Here is an 11924-nt window from a genome sequence, read left to right on the forward strand (position 1 = left end):
ACCCAACCTACACATAGAAAAACTAACCTAGAACATACCCATAGAAATACAAACATAAACCAGTGACCAACAAACCCCGTAATACATAAATCAACTACCCTCTGCCACGTCCGGACCAAACTACAATAACAAAATATCCTCTATACTGGTCAGGACGTGACAGGGGGACAATGACTAAGTTGTAGGGGACAGTCAAAATGGATAAACTGGTGGTGGGATAGTGCTCAGGGTCATACAGCCTCTAGTATCTTGGCAGTGGGGACAAAAACATAACGTTAACAAAGATTAGGACTGAACGATGGCGCCGGAGGGGAGGGCTGACGTCTTACCGGCTCTTAACCAATCGCGCTATTTTGTTTGTTTTTCGCGTTGTTAGTAACTTGTTTTGTACATAATGTTGCTGCTACCGTCTCTTATGACCGAAAAGAGCTTCTGGACATCAGAACTGCGATTGCTCACCTCAAACTGGACGAAGAGTTCTTCTTCAATGAGTCGGATGGGAGGGATATACTACTACAGACACCCGACCAGGCCCAGATCCCCCGTGATTCGCCGGAGAAGGAAACTGAGATTTAGTGGAAAAAGACAGGCGTGCCTAGCGAGGATTAGCTGACGAGTGGCTAATCTGCCATTGCCTTCCGTCCTGCTTGCTAATGTTCAATAGCTGGGAAATAAATGGGACGAGCTGAACACACGTATATCCTACCAACGGCACATTAAAAACTGTGATATCTTATGTTTCACCGAGTCATGAATGAACAACGACATTAAGAACATACACTCCATCGGCAGGACAGAACAGCAGCCTCTGGTAAGACACGGGGCGGGGCCTATGCATATATGTGAACAACAGCTGGTGCATGATATCTAAGGAAGTCTCGAGGTTTTGCTCACCTGAGGTAGAGTATCTCAAGATAAGCTGTAGATCACATTATCTGCAGTTGAAGTCGGAAGTTTACATACACCTTAGCCAAATACATTTAAACTCAGTTTTTCACAATTCTTGACATTTAATCCTAGTAAAAATTCCCTGTCTTAGGTCAGTTAGGATCACCACATTATTTTAAGAATGTGAAATGTCAGAATAATAGCAGAGAGAATGATTTATTTCAGCTTTTAATTCTTTCATCACATTCCCAGTGCGTCAGAAGTTTACATACACTCAAATAGTAATTGGTAGCATTGCCATTAAAATGTTTAACTTCTTATGGGCAGGTGGGACGGTAGCGTCCCACCTGGTCAACATCCGGTGAAATTGCAGAGTGCGAATTACAAATGACAGAAATATAAATATTTAACATTCATGAAAATACAAGTATTATACATAAAAATAAAGCTTAACTTCTTGTTAATCCAGCTGCTGTGTCAGATATCAAAAAAGCTTTACGGAGAAAGTACACCATACGATTATCTGAGGACAGCGCCCCACATACAAAAACATGAAAAACATTTTTCAACTAGGCAGGTGCGACACGAAAGTCAGAAATAGCGATATAATAAATGCCTTACCTTTGAAGATCTTCTTCTGTTGGCACTCCAAAAGGTCCCAGCTACATCACAAATGGTCCTTTTGTTCGATAAAGTCCTTCTTTACATACATAAAAACTCAGTTTAGCTGGCGAGCTTCATTCAATAATCCACCGTTTTCCCTCCTTCAAAATGCATACATCATGAATCCCAAACGTTACCAATAAACTTATCCACACAAGTCAAACAACGTTTATAATCAAACCTCAGGTACCCTAATACGTAAATAAATGATACAATTTAAGACGGAGAATAGTATGTTCATTACTGGAGATAAATAACAAAGAACAAGCTTTCACCCACGCGCATGGAAACACTACACCCAAAATGGGAGCCACTTAGAAAAACTACAACTTCTAACTAATTTTTCCAAAGACCAGCCTGAAACTCTTTCTAAAGACTGTTGACATCTAGTGGAAGCCCTAGGGACTGCAATCTGGGAGGTCTTCGCCTCATAATAAACATGAAATCCATTGGAAACAGTGGAAGGATTATTATATATTTTTTTTGATGGTTTGTCCTCGGGGTTTCGCCTGCCATTTCCGTTGTTATTTTCACAGACATCATTTTAACAGTTTTAGAAACCAATTATATGCATATCCTAGCTTCTGGGCCTGAGTAACAGGCTGTTTACTTTGGGCATGCTTTTCATCCGGACGTGAAAATACTGCCCCCTACCCAAGAGAGGTTAACTTGGGTCAAACGTTTCTGGTAGCCTTCCACAAGCTTCCCACAATAAGTTGGGTGAATTTTGGCCCATTCCTCCTGACAGAGCTGGTGTAACTGAGTCAGGTGTGTAGGCCTCCTTGCTCGCACATGGTTTTTCAGTTCTGCCCACACATTTTCTATAGGATTGAGGCCAGGGCTTTGTGATGGCCACTCCAATACCTTGACTTTGTTGTCCTTAAGCCATTTTGCCACAACTTTGGAAGTATGCTTGGGGTCATTGTCCATTTGGAAGACCCATTTGCAACCAAGCTTTAACTTCCTGACTGATGTCTTGAGATGTTGCTCCAATATATCCACATCATTTTCCTTCCTCATGATGCCATCTATTTTGTGAAGTGCACCAGTCCCTCCTGCAGCAATGCACCCTCACAACAGGATGCTGCCACCCCTGTGCTTCACGGTTGGGATGGTGTTCTTCAGCTTGCAAGCATCCCACTTTTTCCTCCAAACATAACGATGGTCATTATGGCCAAACAGTTCTAGTGTTGTTTCATCAGACCAGAGGACATTTCTCCAAAAAGAATGATCTTCGTCCCCATGTGCAGTTGCAAACCGTAGTCTGGCTTTTTTATGGCGGTTTTTGGAACAGAGGCTTCTTCCTTGCTGAGCGGCCTTTCAGATTATGTCGATATAGGACTCGTTTTACTGTGGATATAGATACTTTTGTACCTGTTTCCTCCAGCATCTTCACAAGGTCCTTTGCTGTTGTTCTGGGATTGATTTGCACTATTCACACCAAAGTACGTTCATCTCTAGGAAACAGAATGCGTCTCCTTCCTGAGTGGTATGACAGCTGTGTGGTCCCATGGTGTTTATACTTGCGTACTATTGTTTGTACAGATGGACGTGGTACCTTCAGGCATTTGGAAATTGCTCCCAAGGATGAACCAGACTTGTGGAGGTCTACAATTTTTTTCCTGAGGTCTTGGCTGATTTCTTTTCATTTTCCCATGATGTCAAGCAAAAAGGCACAGAGTTTGAAGGTAGGCATTGAAATACATCCACAGGTTCACCTTCAATTGACTCAAATTATGTCAATTAGCCTATCAGAACCTTCTAAAACCATGACATCATTTTTGGGAATTTTCCAAGCTGTTTAAAGGCACAGTCAACTTAGTGTATGTAAACTTCTTGCCCACTAGAATTGTGATTCAGTGAATTATAAGTGATGCAGTGAATCTGTCTGTAAATAATTGTTGGAAAATTTACTTGTGTCATGCACAAAGTAGATGTCCTAACCGACTTGCCAAAACTATAGTTTGTTAATAACAAGAAATTTGTGGAGTGGTTGCAAAACGAGTTTTAATGACTCCAACCTAAGTGTATGTAAACTTTCGACTTCAACTGTATCTAGAGAGTTTTCATCTGTATTTTTCGTAGCTGTCTACATACCACCACAGACCTATGCTGGCACTAAAACAGCACTCAATGAGCTGTATACCACCATAAGCAAACAGGAAAATGCTCATCCAGAGGCGGAGCTCCTAGTGGCCGGGGACTTTAATGCAGGGAAACTTAAATTAGTTTTACCTCATTTCTATCAGCATGTTTAATGTTCAACCAGAGGAAGAAAAAAATCAAGATCACCTTTACTCCACACACAGAGACGCGTACAAAGCTCTCCCTCGCCCTCCATTTGGCAATTCTGACCATAATTCTATCCTGATTCATGCTTACAAGCAAAAATTAAAGCAGGAAACACCAATGACTCAGTCTATAAAAAAGTGGTTAGATGAAGCAGATGCTAAACTACAGGACTGCTTTGCTAGAACAGACTGGAATATGTTCCGGGATTCTTCCGATGGCATTGAGGAGTACACCACATTAGTCAGCGGCTTTATCAGTAAGTGCATCGAGGATGTCATCCCACAGTGACTGTACGTACATACCCCAAACAGAAGCCATGGATTACAGGCAAAATTTGCACTGAGCTAAAGTGTAGAGCTGCTGCTTTCAAGGAGCAGGACTCTAACCCGGAAGCTTATAAGAAATCCCGCAATGCCGTCCGACGAACCATCAAACAGGCAAAGCGTCAATAGAGGACTAAGATCGAATCATACTACACCGGCTCCGACTCTTGTCGTATGTGGCAGGGCTTGCAAACTATTACGGACTACAAAGGGAAGCACAGCCGAGAGCTGCCCAGTGACACAAGTCTACCAGACGAGCAAAATAACTTCTATGCTCGCTTTGAGGCAAGGAACACTGAAACATGCATGAGAGCATCAACTGCTCCGGATGACTATGTGATCACGCTCTCCGTATCCGATGTTAGTAAGACCTTCAAATAGGTCAACATTCACAAGGCCGCAGGGCCAGACGGATTACCAGGAGGTGTACAGCATGCGCTGATCTACTGGCAAGTGTCTTCACTGACATTTTCAATCTCTCCCTGTCTGAGTCTGTAAAACCAACATGTTTAAAGCAGACCACCATAGTCCCTGTGCCCAAGAACACTAAGGTAACCTGCCTAAATAACTACCGACCAATAGCACTCACGTCTGTAGCCATGAAATGTTTTGAAAGGCTGGTCATGGCTCACATCAACACCCTCATCCCAGAAACCCTAGACCCACTCCAATTTGCATGCCACACCAACAGATCCACAGATGATGCAACCTCTATTGCACTCCACACTGCCCACACTGCCTAAAAGGAACACCTATGTGAGAATGCTATTCATTGACTACAGCTCAGCGTATAGCGGCGCTATTGCTATTAACTGCTGCTCTTTAATTATTTGTTATTCTTATCTCTTACTTTTTTGGGGGGTATTTTCTTAAAACTGCATTGTTGGTTAAGGGTTGGTTAAGGCTTGTAAGTAAGCACTTCACTGTAAGGTCTAAAGCTGTTGTACTCGGAGCATGTGACAAATGACATTTGATTTGATTTGATTAAGTGGAGAGTCAAAATGGATAGTCTAAACTTGGATGAACAATTGAGACACTCCTTTAATTTCAATGTAATGTTAAAGTAACAGCTAGATAGCTAAAACAATTAGAAACAATTAGGCAAAAAAACATACAGTATCTGAACCACCATAGTTATAAGTTTGCCAACTAGCTACAGCCATGTTAAATTAACAGAGACAAGGAATAGGCCTAGCTAGCTTAGTAAAATCTAGCTAGCATAATAAGGTGAGAAACCTAGTTTTAGCAAGCTAGCTAAACCAAGTTATCTACCTGATTTGACAAAATTCACCACACAGTAATGTTAACGTTAGGCTTTCAACAGAAGACAAGCTTTCAACAGGCACTGACATAGCTAGCTAGCTCACACAACTTTAACAAAAATCTAAAATGTTTGCTATCACACACAGCACTGGAAATAGCTTGCTAGCTAGCTAGCCAGCTAAGTTAGCATATGTTAGCAATGTAGCTAGCTAATGCTCGAGTTAGCTTGCATGGGGTTGTTTGCTAGCTAGCTAAGATTATCTAAAATTGCCAATGACTGAGATAATATGTAATTATGATAGCTAGGTCATTTATTCCTGAATGAATAATTAGTAATGTTAGCTAGCTAGCTTTTTACTCACTTGCTACACAGCTGCAAAAATCCTCATTCAGGAGCTTGCCAGATCACTTTGATCTTCTCGATTTGGCGGGAGAATTAACACACCCACTGGGTCATATGATCTCAATAACCCTACATCAATAACCCAGCATTAACAACCCAACCTTGCTCTTTTTAAAGAAAACAACTCAACTAAGTGACCCAATGCCTGTAACCCAGTAGTTGGGTCATCCAAACAACCCAGCATTTTTTTGAGTGTACAAGTATGTCAATGGAATTACAAGAAGGGGTTAAATTGGGTGGGAGCATATGCTGGATTTGGGACATGCCACTTTTAGTTTATTATACAGCTTTACGATGATGAATGATCCTCAACGAGCCAACACCTATTGGAGGTAGTTCTATCACCCTCAGAATACCATGATGATCTTGTGTAACAGACACACTTACAAAAGCACAATTTAAGACATGTTGCTTTTCTATCGCAGAATACAGCATTATTCTCATACAATATATTAACAACATATTGGCCTTTACTGCTCTTGCTATTTTCCCCCCAAAAGAAAGATGTTTCACAGGAAATGTTAAAGGGTTCCCCATCTTGTATGTCTCCCCCCTCGGTGGAATGGATCTGACCCTAATCCTGAGTGCAGGTAGCCTAGTGGTTAGAGTGTTGGGCCAGTAAATGAAAGGTTGCTAGATTGAATCCCGAGCTGCCAATGTAAAAATCTATTGTTCTGACCCTGAACAAGGTGGTTAACCCACTGTTCCTAGGCCGTCATTGTAAATAAGAATTTGTTCTTAACTGACTTGCCTGGTTAAATTTAAAAAATGAAAAGCATGACAACACACTTACTCCCAGAGCCCCCCTTGTCACTGTAATTCTGTAAGGATATCATGAATGGTTTGAGACTGCAATTGAAAACAACCTTTCCTTACAACTTAACTCCTTCCCTTCCACTATAACACCTCAACAAGGAGAATCCCTCCAAATAATGGGTTGTGTAGAGACACCATGACTAAAGGGTGCACTACAATTGCCTATTACTTCCTGGTGCAGGAAGTAGTTGGGATGATGTGGAAATGGGCAAATATCCACATACACACACCTTCCACTGTCTCCAGCCAGTGACATGCATGCACACACACACACTCACTCACTATTGGCAGATGGCGAGCCAAGGGATCGACAAGGCTGTATTTCAAACCTGTTCTCTTTGTCCACCCATGCAGCACTTTGCACAGACTGTCTATCAGATGGCGGTTCTTTATCAAGGTGTGGCTGACATTGGCTGAACACTAACGAAACAGAAAGTACTTTTACACAAGTATATGGGAGGGTTCCATGTAAGAATTAGTGCTTAGAGTGTCTTCAATGTCCCACCAAGCACTGACAAAATACACTACACTGTCTTATTAAGAGATTTGTGTTCTTCTAAACTTAAATGTAGTACTTGCATACAGTTGAAGTCGGAAGTTTACATACACTTAGGTTGGAGTCATTAAAACTCGTTTTTCAACCACTCCACAAATTTCTTGTAACAAACTATAGTTTTGGCAAGTCGGTTAGGACATCTACTTTGTGCATGACACAAGTAATTTTTCAAACAATTGTTTACAGAAATATTATTTCCCTTATAATTCATTGTATCACAATTCCAGTAGGTCAGAAGTTTACATAAACTAAGTTGACTGTGCCTTTAAACAGCTGGAAAATTCCATAAAATGTCATGGCTTTAGAAGCTTCTGATAGGCTAATTGACATCATTTGTGTCAATTGGAGGTGTACCTGTGAATGTATTTCAAGGCCAACCTTCAAACTCAGTGCCTCTTTGCTTGACATCATGGGAAAATCTAAAGAAATCAGCCCCAAAAAATTGCAGACCTCCACAAGTCTGGTTCATCATTGGGAGCAATTTCCAAACGCCTGAAGGTACCACGTCCATCTGTACAAACAATAGTACGCAAGTATAAACACCATGGGACCACGCAACCGTCATGCCGCTCAGGAAGGAGACGCGTTCTGTCTCCTAGAGATGAATGTACTTTGGTGTGAATAGTGCAAATCAATCCCAGAACAACAGCAAAGGACCTTGTGAAGATGCTGGAGGAAACAGGTACAAAAGTATCTATATCCACAGTAAAACGAGTCCTATATCGACATAATCTGAAAGGCCACTCAGCAAGAAAGAAGCCACTGCTCCAAAACCGCCATAAAAAAGCCAGACTACGGTTTGCAACTGCACATGGGGACAAAGATCGTACTTTTTGGAGAAATGTCCTCTGGTCTGATGAAACAAAACTAGAACTGTTTGGCCATAATGACCATCGTTATGTTTGGAGGAAAAAGTGGGATGCTTGCAAGCTGAAGAACACCATCCCAACCGTGAAGCATGGGGGTGGCAGCATCATGTTGTGGGTGTGCTTTGCTGCAGGAGGGACTGGTGCACTTCACAAAATAGATGGCATCATGAGGTAAGAAAAGTATGTGGATATATTGAAGCAACATCTCAAGACATCAGTCAGGAAGTTAAAGCTTGGTCGCAAATGGGTCTTCCAAATGGACAATGACCCCAAGCATACTTCCAAAGTGGTGGCAAAATGACTTAAGGACAACAAAGTCAAGGTATTGGAGTGGCCATCACAAAGCCCTGACCTCAATCCTATAGAAAATTTGTGGGCAGAACTGAAAAAGTGTGTGCGAGCAAGGAGGCCTACACACCTGACTCAGTTACACCAGCTCTGTCAGGAGGAATGGGCCAAAATTCACCAAATTTATTGTGGGAAGCTTTTGGAAGGCTACCAGAAACGTTTGACCCAAGTTAAACAATTTAAAGGCAACGCTCACAAATACTAATTGAGTGTATGTTAACTTCTGACGCACTGGGAATGTGATGAAAGAAATAAAAGCTGAAATAAATCATTCTCTCTACTATTATTCTGACATTTCACATTCTTAAAATAAAGTGGTGATCCTAACTGACCTAAGACAGGGAATTTTTACTAGGATTAAATGTCAGGAATTGTGAAAAACTGAGTTTAAATGTATTTGGCTAAGGTGTATGTAAAAGAAAGATAACTCAAGAGAAAATAAAGTGGTGAACTGAAATCCATCTCACAACTTTCCCAGCAACAAAAAAAGAAACAGAAGATCAACTATCCAGAAAATTGTGGTTATGGAGTCATACCTGTAAAGGAACACACCACCACACTCACCTGAAGTCTTACTGCTACAGAATGATGACCTAACTGCCCTTCAAATGACTCCACATCTACTGTATGTGATTGTTTTGGCCCATGCACAAACCGTGATAATTCAACAAATAGAGACAGACAAAGCACATCCTTCCACCTGCACAGCACCACAGCCATCTCCTAGCGCAATACAGCACATTGCAGACATACATGAGGGACTGATTGGAAAGTGGTGTGTTGTGAAATATGATGAAGACCCTTACCCTGGTATTATACATAATGTTGATGCAGAGAGCTGTGCTCTAGTCAAGATGATGAGTTATGTGGGAGCCAACCAATTATTTTGGCCAATGAAAGAGGACATTATATGGTACCAACCAGAGAATGTGCTTGGGCTTGTCCGTGAGCCACATCCAGCTACAAAACGACATATGATGCTTGATGGCACAGTCTGGGAGGAAATTTACTCTCCCGTTAAACAATAGAGTGTATTAAGGGAAAAACCTAATCTTGAGTGAGCACACACCTGTCTCATGAGTCTGTATCAATAGACTGCAGCCAGTGAACAATCATTTGTCAAAACTTCTTCAGGCTAGGGTCCTTTTTTCTGAAATTCCACCTGACTGACGTGCCCAAAGTAAACTGCCTGTTACTCAGGCCCAGAAGCCAGGATATGCATATAATTGGTACCATTGAATAGAAAACTTTGAAGTTTGTAGAAATGTTAAAATAATGTATGGGACTATAACACAATAGATATGGTAGGACAAAAAATACAAAGAAAAACCAACCAGAATTTTTTTTTGTTGAGAGCCCATGCTCTTACAATGGCCAGTATAAGGGCATATCCAAATCCAGCTCCCGATTGCAATTCCTATGGCTTCCACTAGATATCAACAGTCTTTGTTCAAAGTTTCAGGCTTGTTTCTTCCAAAACGAGGAAGAATTAGAGACAGAAGCTATTTTTCAGTCTCTCAGTCCCAGCTTTGATGCACCTGTACTGACCTCGCCTTCTGGATGATAGTGGGGTGAACAGGCAGTGACTCGGGTGGTTGTTGTTCTTGATTATCTTTTTGGCCTCCCTGTGACATCGGGTGCCTTTTGGGGAAATCGATAAAAATCTTTATATTCTTAAATAGTATAGTCTCAACCACTCTTAGATCTTGTTTCCAGACAAAGTGAAGAAAAATATTGAGATAGATAAAAGCAGTTTCAAGAGGTTTCATTTTCAATAACATTCAACATCCAAAAGTGCCCATATTTGTATTTTAGGTAATCAGTTTCCTCAAAATGTTTGAGTAGCCAGAACTTCTGTTTTACAGTTTGTGCAACAGGGAGTGGCATTTGAATGCAAGCTTTAAAAAAAATACATAGTTCAAACATTTCTAGCCTGTCTATCTAATGAATGCATAACAGGGTTTATGTGTTATGCTCAACCCACACAATTTTACACCACAAAACACCAGCAAACGGCCAAAAAGAGTAGAACCAGCTCACCTGCTTTTACACAATCATTTGACTATAAAATGTACAATTGTTCTTATGAAAAAAAGATGCAAAAATAATAGTTTCACCATATCTTTATTCCTATAAAAATCAGATTGATTGAATTCTCCATGTGGTCACAGTATATTATATTCAAGGAAACTTCATTTAACAAGGCAAGTCAGTTAAAAACAAATTCTTATTTACAATGACAGCCTAGGAACAGTGGGTTAACTGCCTTGTTCAGGGGCAGAACAACAGATGTTTACCTTGTCAGCTCTGGGATTTGATGTAGCAATCTTTTGGTTACTGGCCCAATGCTCGAACCACTAGGCTACCTGCCACCCCAGGTATAACAGGCTTTTAAAATTAAATATTGGTGTACAATTTCTACTTCAAATATCAAAGGGCAAAGGCACTCATTTTGTGGAAAGACCCTCATAACAGTCAAATCCACAATCAGACAACAGTATATTGTAGGTTTGCATGGCTGTTAGATGCAACGGCACCACTCCCAGTAATTTATCATGGTGTTCGGAGGTAAGGGAGGATTAGTGGTAATTGCCAACTGTGACTGGGTGGGTCGTCTGTAGGCAAATGGTTGAGATGGGGAGTGATTACTGGATTTAAAAAAGGGGCAGGCAAATTTTATGGGGGAGAGAAAAAAGGAAAATGTTTCCTTAACTACCTACCAGTATTTGCCAGTATCCCCCCCACACACACACTCAGTGATAAAATGAATACAAATTAAACATGTTTATTTTTAGATCACTACTTATTAAATTGAATCTGGAAAGAAGTGGACATTTATGGAACAAAGACCCAAGACAAGGTGTGAAGATTATTACAACAAAAAAGGAAAGAAATGCCCCCTGGATACTTTGATGTGTGCACCCTCCAGAAAATATTATTTTACACTTTTGCTAGATACAATGCATTGGAAAACTGACAAATCCATTTTGGTTGACACTCTGTTCTCATATTACTATAGAAGTCACACCACAGGCTTACTGGCAATTAATATTGAATGAAACTAAACTTGGAGGTGGGGTGCATGTGGGATTCATATCCTTGACTAGTGTATCTTGTGGTGATATTGTTGCAAGATTCAATCTAGAATTAGCAACTGTTGCCAAGGCACCCATTTCCCAGGCAACCAGTGGCTGTTTACACACTTTCCTAATCAGTTTGTCCTGCATTGGCTAAGCTGGCTACCAGTGTGCCAGTAGTATTTTATACAGACCAAAACCTACATGGACTAACACTGAATTACAGCATATTGACTTACACTATCTCATTTGTGCATGGGCAATTCTTTCTCCTTTTCAGGACCTCATGTGGACCATTGGATGAAATGCATACAAAGAAAAAGCTGTTGTTTTGGACCTAAATAGCTGCATGCATAGCTGAAATCTAAAGGCATCAGTGCGCAACAAGACCAGCTTAAGATAAGGTCAGAGGTCATCACTTACTGC

Source organism: Salmo trutta, chromosome 30, assembly GCF_901001165.1.
Source record: "Salmo trutta chromosome 30, fSalTru1.1, whole genome shotgun sequence".
Classification (NCBI taxonomy): domain Eukaryota; kingdom Metazoa; phylum Chordata; class Actinopteri; order Salmoniformes; family Salmonidae; genus Salmo; species Salmo trutta.